This window comes from Salvia splendens, chromosome 5, assembly GCF_004379255.2.
Source record: "Salvia splendens isolate huo1 chromosome 5, SspV2, whole genome shotgun sequence".
Taxonomy (NCBI): domain Eukaryota; kingdom Viridiplantae; phylum Streptophyta; class Magnoliopsida; order Lamiales; family Lamiaceae; genus Salvia; species Salvia splendens.
In genome coordinates, this window is record NC_056036.1 from 24,447,582 (window position 1) to 24,461,053 (window position 13,472).

Consider the following 13,472-nt stretch of genomic DNA (forward strand, 5'->3'; position numbering starts at 1 on the left):
AACTAACTAATGAATTAGCTATTTAACAGAAACTAACGGCTAGTTTCAATCCTACGGCTAGGATTAAAACTTGACTAACAAAACAGATCTAATCGGCTGCTGAAACGAGTTGTCATAACAGCCGAGCTGCCGAGCTGCCGAGCTTGCCGAGCTTGCCGAGCTTGCCGAGCTTGCCGAGCTTGAGCCATCACAATCTACCAACAAATTTCACATCTGGAATTGAATTGAGAATTTGGCAGCTCTTCAAATTCTCGCTTTCTGTCGTGAATCCGTGACTTGTAGTGGTAGACACTTGGAAACCAAAAGCTCTTCTACTCTCCTTCTCTATCGGCTCTCTCTCTCACTTTGTCTTTCCTAGAGATGAAGGTGTGAAAGTGTATGTGGAAAACTGATATTTAACTTGTGACCTTTGATTGTAGAATTAAAGATGGAAGATGAAGAAGTTTGAAATTGGAGAGTCTCCATAGAAGGGGTATCGGCCAAGAGGGAGAAGGAAGAAGAAAAGGATTTTGGGCTTGCAAAAGAAATTCTTTGAAGAAATTGGGCTCAAAATCTATCTCCCACATTTTATTTATTTGTTGAAGTTCATAGGCCCAAAATGATTTATTTTGTTGTAAATAAATCAAGCCCAAAGCCAAATTGTAAAAATAAAACATTGGACTTTCTTTATATTTATTTGGATCGGCCCAAGTTCTTATTTTTGTTCGTTTCCTTTCGTTTAGACAATATATTAATTGCCTCGTAGTAGCTTGGTGTTGTTCCAAGTACTATAAAAAGTCCGGGTGTTACATAAATGTATGAGCAAACGTAACAATGTCTAAGTCTTTGTTTTAGTAGACCGGTTGTGGGCGTCGTCCAATTTAAGGTAACACGGTCAGTTCTAAACAAAGAAAAATAAGAATTTCACAACCTAGATAGGCCTAGACTACCTATCGCGAAAGGTTGCAATGTCATTCTGATTATTTCTAAACCTTATTGAAATAAGATGACGTTGGTGTGGTATAGCACTGAATAGATCTAACAGCAAGACGAGTCTTTATGCTATCTACTGAAAGACGAGGTCTTGAAAATTAATTTCATAATCAATGTACGTTAGCATTGAGCATACGATATTGAGGATCCACTACTTTAACTTACCAAAGGTGCGGGTTTTTCGTAACCCAACGATCCAGGTATATTGGGTAGTGGTGATCATTATCTAGAGGTGCTAGGATTGCTATTATGTTGAAACGTGCGCGAGGAGAGTCTCGTTTGATAACATCCATAAGAGGAGCTCGAAATGAGGTTTTATTATTCGGAACCTACCTAGTTGGAGTTTGATTACTCTATGAATAATAAATAAGAGTTTCTTGCTAAGTCCACTCTTGGAATTCGAAATATGTTAATTAATTAAATCTATAGCAGACATTAATTAATTAATGGATTTTTCCATCTTAAGCGCGGGAAATGAATCAAATGCAATTAAAGGAAACCCGAAATACTTGTAATTTCAGATTTGGAAGGCAATGCAATATTACTTCTGTAGTGGCTGCTCGTAATATTCCAATATAAGCTTATATTAAATTGTGGGTTCAATTTAATTAGTAAAAAGCTAATTGGGTGAGGCCTGTTCCAAATTCTTCCTTAGATCCCTGACTGGGCCCACAGGGAAGTGTTTCAAGTGTGGAGAGAAGGGGCATTGGAAGCCAGACTGTCCTAAACGGGGCAAGGCTACAGATATGCACCAGGCTCTAGTTGTCGAGTCTTGTTTGACTTCGACATCAATTTGCACTTGGGTTATTGACATAGGAGCCACTGATCATATTTGTTTTGATCCTGACTTAATGCAGGTGATAAGACAGCTACATGATCGTGAGATCAAAGTCCAGCTGGGCGACGCTACCAAAGTGGCAGCCGTTGCAGTGGGAGACATTTATTTGCGTTTTAGTAGTGATAGATTTTTGATTTTGAAGAATGTTTTGTTGATACCTTCTTTTAGAAGAAATTTGATTTCAGTTTCTAAATTGGTTTATGATGGATATTCGATTTCTTTTAATGACAACTGTGTTATTAAGAAAGATGGTTCTTATATCTGTCGTGGTATCATGGAAAACAATCTGTACACAATCACTTCTACACAGTTTAAAAATCGGAAATCAGAACTCAATACAACATCGAAGTTTCAAAGAAACGAAAGGAACCTTCAAGTTCAATGAACGAAACGTACTTGTGGCACCTTAGACTTGGTCATGCCAATGAAAGGAGGATCCATTCTCTTGTTCAACAAGATCTTATCAAAGGTCTAGAGGACGAACCTTTTCATAAGTGTGAGTCATGCTTAGAAGGCAAGATGACCAAGAGGCCTTTTAAGGCTAAGGGCAATAGGGCCAAGGAAGTACTTGAGCTCGTTCATTCCAATGTATGTGGACCAATGTCAACTGAGGCAAGAGGTGGTTTTTGATACTTCATCACATTTATTGATGACTTCTCGAAAATTGGATATGTCTACTTGATGCGTCACAAGTCAGAGTCTTTTGACAAGTTTAAAGACTTTAAGACTCTTGTGGAGAAGTATCATGGGAAGAATATCAAATGCCTACGATCTGATCGTGGAGGCGAATACCTCAGTGCCGAATTTTTGGACTACTTATCGGAAGTGGGAATTCAATCCCAACTGACTGCGCCGGGCACGCCCCAGCAGAACGGCGTGGCTGAAAGAAGGAACAGGACCTTATTAAACATGGTTCGATTGAAAATGAGTTATGCACGTCTGCCTATTTCGTTTTGGGGACATGTCTTGCTTTCCGCAAGTCACATTTTAGACAATTTACCATCAAGAGGAAGAAGGAAAACCCAGTGGATTACTTATCAATTTTTGGGAAGCTGGATGTTACCATACCATTCCTCCAGGCCGTGAAGCTGCCCCCTCTCGGGAAATTCATAAAGGACTTCATAGCCGGGAGAGCCCAGAAGGATGGCAAGATTATGGTGGAAGGGATAGCGTCAGCAATAGTGCAAGAGGAGTTACCACCCAAGAGAGCCGACCCAGGTATGTTCACCCTACCCATAGCTGTAGGAGATGTGAAGGTCGAACATGCAATGTGTGATTTGGGGGCATCTATAAATGTCATGCCATTGTCTATCTATAACCGGTTGAAAGGAGTGAGGCTGTCAAATACTAGGGGGTTGATCCAACTGGCTGATAGGTCGTGCATAAGTCCTGAGGGAGTTTTAGAAAATGTGTTAGTAAGAGTGCATGATTTTACATACCCTGCTGATTTTTATGTGATCAAAATGAGTGAGCATGAAGCGAGGGAGTCTAGTGGAGTCTTGTTAGGAAGACCTTTTCTGAGAACGGCCAAGACAATAGTGGATATGGCTGAGGGGACTATTTGCATTGATTTTCATGGGGAGAAGTTTACCTTCGATATAAATGATGCCATGAAGAAACCCATCGATTCTGAAAATCTATGCTATGTTGATGTGATTGACCCCCTAGTCCAAGATTTTCTTGAGACCGAACTATTGCAGGAGAAACTCCAGGCTTTAGATGTTTATGAACAGGCTGACATAGAAGCTGCTGCATGGTGTGATCTGATCAGTAGCCAAGGGTTGACTGATGAAGAAATAGAAGTAGCGATCAAGGAATTCTGTCAGAAATCAGAGTTCATTGGAGCCGCAGGGGCTCAGCTACCAGTCAGTATAGAAGAACCATCAGAGGAAGATTTAGAAAAAGAAGGAGAGACTGAGAAAAACCCCTTACCCGAAGACACACTTCCACCCCAAGTTGAGCTGAAGAAATTACCCTCGAATTTGAAGTATGCCTTCCTCAGAGGTGAGGATTCATATCCAGTGATCATCAGTAGCAGTCTTACAAGGGAACAGGAGGCTAGGCTCCTGACTGTGCTGAGTAAGAACAAGAAGGCGATTGGATGGAGTCTTACAGATTTAGTGGGGATAAGCCCCGACGTCTGCATGCACCATATTAGGCTGGAAGAAGGAGCGAAAGCACATAGAGATGCTCAAAGGAAGGTAAACCCGAACATGCGAGAGGAAATATTGAAGGAAATCTTGAAGTTGTTGTCGCTAGGAATTATCTATTCAGTGCAGGACAGTGAGTGGGTCAGTCCGATCCACATGGTTCCAAAGAAGTCGGGAATCCAAGTCGTCCAAAATGAGAGGAATGAGCTGATTCCAATGAGGCTAGTCACGGGTTGGCGAATGTGCATCGACTACCGAAAGCTAAACAATGCAACGAGGAAAGACCATTTTCCTTTGCCTTTCATCGACCAAATGTTGGAGAGGCTAGCCGGTAAGAAGTATTTTTGCTTTTTGAATGGATACAGCGGATATTTCCAAATTTACGTGGATCCTGAGGACCAAGACAAGACGACCTTCACATGCCCATTCGGAACCTATGCATATAGACGCATGCCTTTCGGCCTATGCAACGCTCCAGGTACGTTTCAACGATGTATGATGAGCATATTTTCCGATTTGATTGAGGATTACATAGAGATATTCATGGATGACTTCACGGTTTACGGAGACTCGTTCGACTCTTGCCTTCACCATTAGGATATAGTTTTGGAAAGGTGTCAAGCAAAGAGTTTGGTTTTGAACTTTGAGAAGTGTCATTTTATGGTCACCGAAGGGATAGTTTTAGGACACGTGGTCTCAGAAAGAGGTATCCAAGTGGATCGAGCCAAGGTAGATGTTATATCCAAATTACCATTCCCTACTGATCAGAAGGGAATAAGGGGTTTTCTGGGGCACGCCGGATTTTATCGAAGATTTATCAAGGATTTCTCCAAGATCGCCCAGCCCCTTACCAGATTACTTCAAAATGACGTGGAGTTCGTTTTTGATGAGCAATGCAAGGCTGCTTTCAATCTTCTCAAGGAAAAGCTGATATCCGCACCTATCATAAGGGCTCCTGACTGGAACCATCCTTTCGAAGTAATGTGCGACGGCCAGCGATTTTGCGGTAGGAGCCGTGCTGGGTCAGAAGATCGATGGGAAGAGGTACGTAATTTTTTATGCGTTCAAGACTCTGAATCAAGCCCAGCGGAATTACGATACCACTGAAAAAGAGATGCTGGCAGTGGTGTATTCTTTCGAGAAGTTCCGGCCATATTTGCTGGGATCCAAAGTCATAGTGTATACTGACCATGCAGCGATTAAGTATCTGATTGCCAAGAAGGAATCCAAACCACGCTTGATCCGATGGGTACTCTTGTTACAAGAATTTGATTGGGAGGTGGAAGATAAGAGAGGATTCGAGAACAAGGTGGCAGACCATTTGAGCAGAATAATGCAAGATGGAAACGGTGACGAAGTGCATGATAAATTTCCAGAGGAACATTTGTGTGAGGTGATTTTTGCGCCCAGAAAAATTGATTGGGAAGAAGTGTTCAAACTTACTGGTCAGAATGATACAGCAAAAGGAAAAGAGAAGGTAGGGCAGGAACCATGGTATGCGGACCTGGCCAACTACCTAGTGACTGGAGAGCTTCCAGAAGTACCGAGTGTTACCAAAGCACAAAGAATGAAGATCAAGAGTGAAGCAAAATACTACTTTTGGGACGACCCCTATCTGTGGAGGGTAGGGTCCGATCAAGTGATAAGGAGGTGCATTCCTGACTGGGAGCAGCGGGATGTTTTAACCCACTGCCATTCGTTAGCATGTGGAGGGCACTTCGGGTCCAAGAAGACGGCAAGGAAGATTCTGGATAGCGGCTTTTACTGGCCAACTCTCAACAAAGATGCGTACGAGTTCTGCAGGAGCTGTGAGCGTTGCCAACTGACCGGTGGAATATCTGCCCGGGATGAAATGCCGCAGGTACCCATAATAGTTTGCGAGCTATTCGACATATGGGGAATAGACTTCATGGGTCCGTTTCCTTCATCCTATGGGAATCTGTATATCCTAGTTGCTGTAGACTACGTCTCCAAATAGGTAGAAGCCAAGGCCACAAGCACGTGTAAAGCCAAGGAGGTGGCCAAGTTCTTAAAGAGTCATATCTTCAGCCGATTCGGTGTGCCCAGGGCGATCTTATCGGATCAAGGTACACACTTCTGTAATCGCACAATTGAAGCCTTAATGAAGAAATACGGTGTGCACCACAGACTTTCGAGCCCTTACCATCCGCAAGCAAATGGTCAAGCGAAGATTTCTAACCGCGAGATAAAGAAAATTTTGGAGAAGACTGTGAACACTTCTAGGAAGGATTGAAGTGTAAGGTTAGAGGATGCTCTCTGGGCGTATCGAACAGCCTACAAAACCCCCTTAGGCATGTCCCCTTACTGGATTATTTTTGGGAAGATGTGCATATACTGGTCAAGTAGAATTCCAAATTACCTAAGGAAGATGTTGTAACATCCCAAATTTTTGTGACTCTTCTTATATGTTATTCGAATTTTGGATTCTTGGAATTATGAAACTTTCGTTTCTATGTGATTAAGTGTTTTGCGTGAAATACATTTTCGTGGTTAATGTGGGATGATGAGCTTGATGTTTTATATTTTCCAATGTGGGGAAATAATTAATAGGATTATGCATTTATATTCTTCGAGCCAATTCATTGGAATTTTCGGCCCTTCCTAATTATTGAAATAGTATTTCATTTCTTGGATTTAATTAATTGTCTTGGGATACTTATCCAAATTAAATCCAAACCAAATGACCCCTAAATGGTACTACATGGAATTCGAACTCCATTTTTATTTTCCTTGGGAGTTTTCGAAAATCTCCTATAGGAGGAAGAATTATTTTTATTTGATTTAATTGGTGCTTTATTGACTCTCTTCCTTTGAATTTAATCCAATTAAATCATGTTATAATTTATTTCTTCACCTAAAATAAATAGAGAGTTGGGACATTCCTTGGTTAGCAAGTTTCGGCCCCCTCCACTAAATTTTGGAGGATATTTTATTTGTTTCCTAATTTGTGGAATCTCTTTTTATTCAAATAAATTCCTATGTCTAATTAATTGAGGATGTGAATATTTTTTTCTCCTACTTTTCTCCCATATCACACGCCCCCTATGCAATATTTTCCTTGTGGGAATTTAATTAATTGTTGCCTATTTTATGGGAGCCTTTTTTCCTATAAATAAATTGCCTAATTTAAATCCTATTCTTTTAATTGGGGATTTAAATAATTTCCTTGTGCAAATTCCTAATGGAAATTTTCGGCCCCCACCATTATTTTCATACTTGGAGATTTAATTTATTTTGTTCATTTGTTTATGAAATATTCACTTTTATTTCCTAAGTTGTGAATATATTATCTCCAAGTAAATACCAAATAAATTCCTTGCTATTCCTAAATGGAATTTTCAAAAATTTCCTCCCCTTCCCACATGCTTATTTTATTCTTTTAATTGTGGGATTTATTTAATTGTATTTTTCCCCACAATTAATTAATTAATTGATTTTAAACCTAACCCTAATCCTATAAAAACACCTAAACAAAACCCTAGCCCCCATTCTCGCTCAATTTTCGTGCCTCCCTCCTCCCTCTCCACATTCTCTCCAAAAAAACTTCTTCCACCATTGTTTCTTGCATCCATTGAAGTTTATTTTCAAGAATCTCCGACGAATCACCTCGTTTCTTGGTTCTACCGATTCATTTTGTCAAAGAAGGTATATTGGCTTCACTTTTCCTCATTCTTTTCATTTGAACCATGTTCTTGAATCCTACATGCATGTAGTGGGTGTAGGAATCGTAGATCGCAAGTTTAATCGGGGAGGGAAAGTGAGTTTGCTTGAAAACCTTGATAAATATGCGTTTCAATTGAATTGTGTGAAGTTTGATTGGAATCTTTGGTGAATGATGTAAGTTTATGTGCAAACATGATTAAGAGAGTCTTATCAAGCATGATTGTGTGTTATAAGCATGAGAATTGGTGTTTGGATGATTGAAAAGGAAACCCTAATTTAGAAATTGTGTATCTGTTATCTGTGATGTTCGACCAGTAGATTCTGATGAGTAATTGACCTATCAAACGGCCGAATTTTGATATGAAAATTTTACTGAGTAAACTTAAAGGTGTTACCTGTGTCTCGTGTGAATTTCAGCCTTTTTTTTATCGAAAAATGAATTTTTAATAAATTTTTGAAGTTGACTGCGCAAATCTGCCAGAAACTCGTGTTCTCGCCAAGAATGTTTCGTTTTCTGTTTGACTGACCAAATGACCTCCGATTGATGTGATTCTTGAACTAGATGAAAATTTGAAGTGTCCTTCTGAGTCGTGTTAAATTTTCAGCCTTTTTGGGCATTGGATGAAGTTATGGTAAATTTTTCAAATGAACTGCGCAGTGCTGTCAGAAATTGTATGTTCCGACCAGAGAGTTTAATATGTGATATGACTGACTAAATGACGTTATTTCGGTGTGAAAATTTTTATGGATGAACTTGAATGTGTCCTATGTATTGTGACCAAAATTTAGCTTCATATGAGGTCGGGTGAATTTATAGTGATTTCTGCAAAACGGTCGCGCAGTTCTGCCAGTTTTCTGCCCTGTTAAAATGACACCTAGTTTCAAGTTTCAAAGTATTATATGATGCATGTATGTCCAATGAACGTGTTTAAATGTTGAGATCACTTGTGATAAGTTGGAATGTGTTACGTGTGTCTTTACACCCTTTTGACGTATGTTGGGTTGGGGAATGTGAGAAAAACGATGAGAGAGAAAATGATAGGACATGCATAGTAAAATGTTGATGTGGAAGGATGACTTGTGTTGTCATTGACAAGGGTGTTGTGTACTCGTAAACTCGAGGATCGTGAGTTGCTACAAGTTGGGTTGTGAATTTGCTAAGCGATCGAGGTGGGCTTTCTTTAACTAAACTCTTTTATTTTTCCAAAGTATGATTGTGGAGCTATAAGGGTGGTTTAAAGTGTTATGTCATGCCGTGATTGTTTTGATGTTGAGATTGTTGCCTGATGCCTAGTTCGTTTGAGCTTGCTCCGTTAGGCTATAGGGCTATGTTGAGATTGTGCTTGATGCCTAGTTTGTGAGTTCGCTCCATTAGGCTATAGGGCTATGATAAACGAATTCGGGTCTGAGTAGGGCCGCAAACCCTATCAGGCTGTGTACACAGAAGGGATCGTGAGCCGTCCTTGCTATTCGGCCGGTCTCGTGGGCGAATAGTGTGGCCACACTTTCGTCGCACTATGGTAAGAGGATGTGATTGATTGATTGATGTGGAAAATGAGGAGATAAATTGTCTGGCCAGACTTGGATTTTTTGTGTTCTCGTGATATTTCTTACTATATAAAACTCGAGATCACTGGTATGGATGACATAACTTATTAAAATGTTTTCGGCATGAGCCCATTGAGTACAACAAGTACTCAGCCCTGCATATTCTTTTTATTATGTGCAGGTTGAGCGGGATGTTGCGGTGGATGTTGAGCTGGCTAAACACCCTAGGATACGTTGTGTCGTCATACACAGGCGTGATCCTTGACTCTCCCTGAACCTTATTTATCCGCTGCTATGTTTTAAATTATGTCTTAAGACCATAATCTTTTCGTGTTGTGTTTGAACATGCATGGTGGTGTTAGGTTTAAACGAGTGTTTACGTTGTCTTTCTGAAAATGGTGTTTTCCGAGATTTAAGTTAAATGTTCGTTTTACCTTAGTTTTTTTATATATAGTTGTATCTCTTAAGTCAAATTTTTTTTCCGGTGCCCTTTCTAAAAGTATGTTTCTTTACGTCTTTTCAAAAAAAATGACCTTAAATTTCTTTAAACTAAGTTGTTTTCTTTCTTTAAGTCTTAAGTTGTTCTTTTAAACTGTTGTCCATGCATGTCGGTCACGATCGCCGCGTTTGTGATACCCCTGGTATGGGCGGTCGTGACAGAGTGGTATCAGAGCTTTGTTCTTTTGCTCTGGTCCGAGAGTCTTCTTTTACTTTGAGTCTAAGTTAGTGAACCCTTATTGACTAGAAGTGTCACGAAGGCTCCACATCCAAAGCATCACGCTCAACCAAGGAAAGTGAGGTATGTTTTAAGTTGTTGATGAAATGTGTGAACAATGTATAAAATTCACGATATGATGAGGATGTTTTGGGCAAAAGAATGCATGAACATGTAATTACGTGATGATGTGATGTTATTTTCATGTTGAAATTCGAGAATAAATGATATGATGACATACATATGTTGAATGTGAGCATGATGATTTAAACGCGTGTATTATGGGTGAAAACAATATTGTGATAGTGTAGAAGTGTGATGTTATGTATGTTATGAGGTGCGAAGTATGATGCGTTATTCTATGGAGTGTTTTATACGGATGATGAAAGTTGATGTGAAAGTACGTTTTAGTTTGAGTCAAAACTTTTATTTTTAAAAGTGGGATGTGGAAAATTTTTAGGAAAGTGTGAAGGTGTAAAGAAAATTATTTCAAAAGTTTCGATTCAGTGTTATTAAAAAGCGGAGATGGCGGCGCCGTGGCGGATGGCGGTGGCAGTTTCTAGGCTCAACGCCACCGCCACCATGTGATATGGCAGTTTACTCCCTTTTTTGAATGGCGGCCTCCATTCGCGAAGCGCCGTGGCAGGATATGGCTTTCATGGCGGTCGAGATGCCTTTTTGCCTTGTAAAACGACCCCACTTATCCCACTACCCGGCCCACGTGACATGTAACCTAGCCCATTGGCCATTATAAACAGTCTATTTATAGGGTTTATGGGAGTTTCTGGCTTCAAAACCATAACCGCTGCTGTCAATCCAAGTTATCGTCTCTCCAGTCTCCACACGCACAAGGCTCCAGATTCTAGATTTTCATTCACGATTCAAGATAACTGAAAATTTTTATGTACTACTACTTGGACCATCCACAATAGCATCAGACTAGCATAGTCTAGCCACTGTCCTAGCCAAGTAACAGCCTAGCAATAGGCTAACAATAGCCTAGCCAATGCCCTAGCCCAACAAATAAATTGACAAATACGATTAAATTCATTTTAATTATTGGTGTTTATCAAATATTAAAAAAATAAAGTGGAATGAGTTGTATATATAGAGTATAAATAAATAAATAAAAATAAATAAATAAATCGGGTAGCCTATTGCTCGCCGCAAAATAGGCGGCCAGCGATCGGCTAGCCTGTAAGTCCATGCCCAACCTCTCGTCCGCTCCGCGCTCGTCCTTACCGTTAGCCGATTGCAATAGTGGACTAGACGCCCGCCCTAGCCGCTAGCCTGTGGCTAGGGCGGGCACTAATCCACTATTGTGGATGCTCAGTTTGTATTAATTCCACTATTTAATTCTCTCTCTTTTCTTATAATTGTTCTACTCGATGCATGGATTAATTCCACTGTATAGTTCTCTCTCTTTTCCTATAACTATTCTACTCGATGAAACCGTCTCCATAATTTTTGTCTTCCACCATTTAATTTTCTAATTTTCCTATAACTATTCTAATTTTTTTGCATCTTATGTTATGTAATGTATTATATTTTATTTATTTGTTAATTTATCGACCGCCATTTACGCCATAATACCGCCATGCCGACCGCCATATCCCTATGGCGGTTTTTTGACCGACCGCCATAAGCCGCCATACGCTATTAATAACACTGTTTCGAATATAATGTGAAGTTCGAAAGTGTTTTGCTATGGGATGTGAAAATGTGGTGTGTTTATCTTGAGGTATAATTACGTAAATTGAAGTAGATGATGATCTATGAGATGATGAATTGTGTTGTGAACTTAGAGTGCCTAAAATATAAGCCTAGTTGACCGCGTGAATCGTAGTTCTAAGTTGAAAACTTAACAATTGCTTTTACGAGCAATGAAACGTACGAGAATATGAGAGTTTAGGCAAACGCTTAAGTCAAGGTGCGAGACAAGAAGAACCGATGCTAAGAGATATTTTCATGCAACGACGAGCGATCATACTCGCGATTTAAATTAGTATAGTTTAATCTTGCGTAAGTGGAAGCACGAAGATGTATCGATATTTGAAGCAACAGTTTTGGTGAAATGGAATGAAAGGGGATGTAGCGTCATATGTGGAACGATGTCTAGCATGCCAACAAGTGAAGGCCTTACACCAACGGCCATATGGGAAGTTACAACCGCTTGAAATTCCAGAATGGAAGTGGGAGCATCTTGCTATGGATTTCGTGATGGGTTTGCCAAAGTCACAGAAGGGCAACACTGCGATTTGGGTGACCATTGAAAGACTTACAAAGAGCGCGCACTTCTTACCGATTAAGATTACTTATGGCGCGGACAAGTTAGCTAGGCTCTACGTGAATGAGATTGTGCGTTTGCATGGAGTGCCAAAGACTATTGTGTCCGACCGCGATACGAAGTTCACATCGAAGTTTTGGATGAGTTTGCAGCGCGAATTGGGCACGCAACTGAATTTCAGCACCGCTTATCACCCGCAATCGGACGGGCAGTCAGAGAGGACGATTCAAACGCTTGAGGATATGCTGCGAGCCGTTGTTCTAGATCGAGGGGAAGGTTGGGAAACTGTTCTACTTTTGGTTGAATTCGCCTACAACAATAGCTACCAAGCGACGATCGATATGGCTCCGTATGAAGCCTTGTATGGAAGGAAGTGTCAATCCCCACTTTTTTGGGATGAAGTTGGCGAGAGGAAGATGTTAGGCCCCGATGCGATAAAGGAGATGACCGAAATTGTGCATCAAATCCGCGCAAGGATCAAGGAAGCTCAAGATAGGCAGAAGTCGTATGCCGACGTGCGTCCAACAGAAATCAAATTCGACGTCGGTGACAAAGTGTTCTTGAAAGCGTCCCCGATGAGAGGAGTTGTGAGGTTTGGAGTGAAAGGCAAGCTGAAACCGCATTTCGTAGGACCGTACGAGATTATCGATGAAGTAGGCCCTGTAGCGTATCATTTGGCGTTACCTCCCAGCTTTGGGAACGTGCACACCGTGTTCCACGTATCGCAGTTGCGCAAGTACGTGTTCGACCCCAAACATGTGATTCACCAAGAGGAAGTGATCCTAACCCCCGACATGAGCTACGAGGAAAGGCCCGAAGCAATCCTAGATCGGAAGGTACAAGAGCTACGAAACAAGACGATAGCGTCCGTGAAGGTGTTGTGGAAGCACCATGGTCCCGAGGAAGCTACGTGGGAGTTAGAAGATAAGATGAAAGAAAAGTTTCCCGAATTGTTTGTGTGAGACGATTAAATTTCGGGACGAAATTTCTATTTAGAGGGGAAGGATGTAACATCCCAAATTTTTGTGACTCTTCTTATATGTTATTCGAATTTTGGATTCTTGGAATTATGAAACTTTCGTTTCTATGTGATTAAGTGTTTTGCGTGAAATAAATTTTCGTGGTTAATGTGGGATGATGAGCTTGATGTTTTATATTTTCCAATGTGGGGAAATAATTAATAGGATCATGCATTTATATTCTTCGAGCCAATTGATTGGAATTTTCGGCCCTTCCTAATTATTGAAATAGTATTTCATTTCTTGGATTTAATTAATT

At 40.5% G+C, this 13,472-nt stretch overlaps 1 long non-coding RNA gene across 1 annotated transcript; it reads left to right on the plus strand.

The window, feature by feature from the left end:
* The first annotated feature begins 202 nt into the window (after positions 1-202).
* Positions 203-699, plus strand: LOC121805140. The gene is made up of 2 exons (XR_006051266.1): positions 203-284; positions 420-699. It is a non-coding gene; the product is annotated as an uncharacterized LOC121805140 (long non-coding RNA).
* The last annotated feature ends 12,773 nt before the right edge of the window (positions 700-13,472 follow it).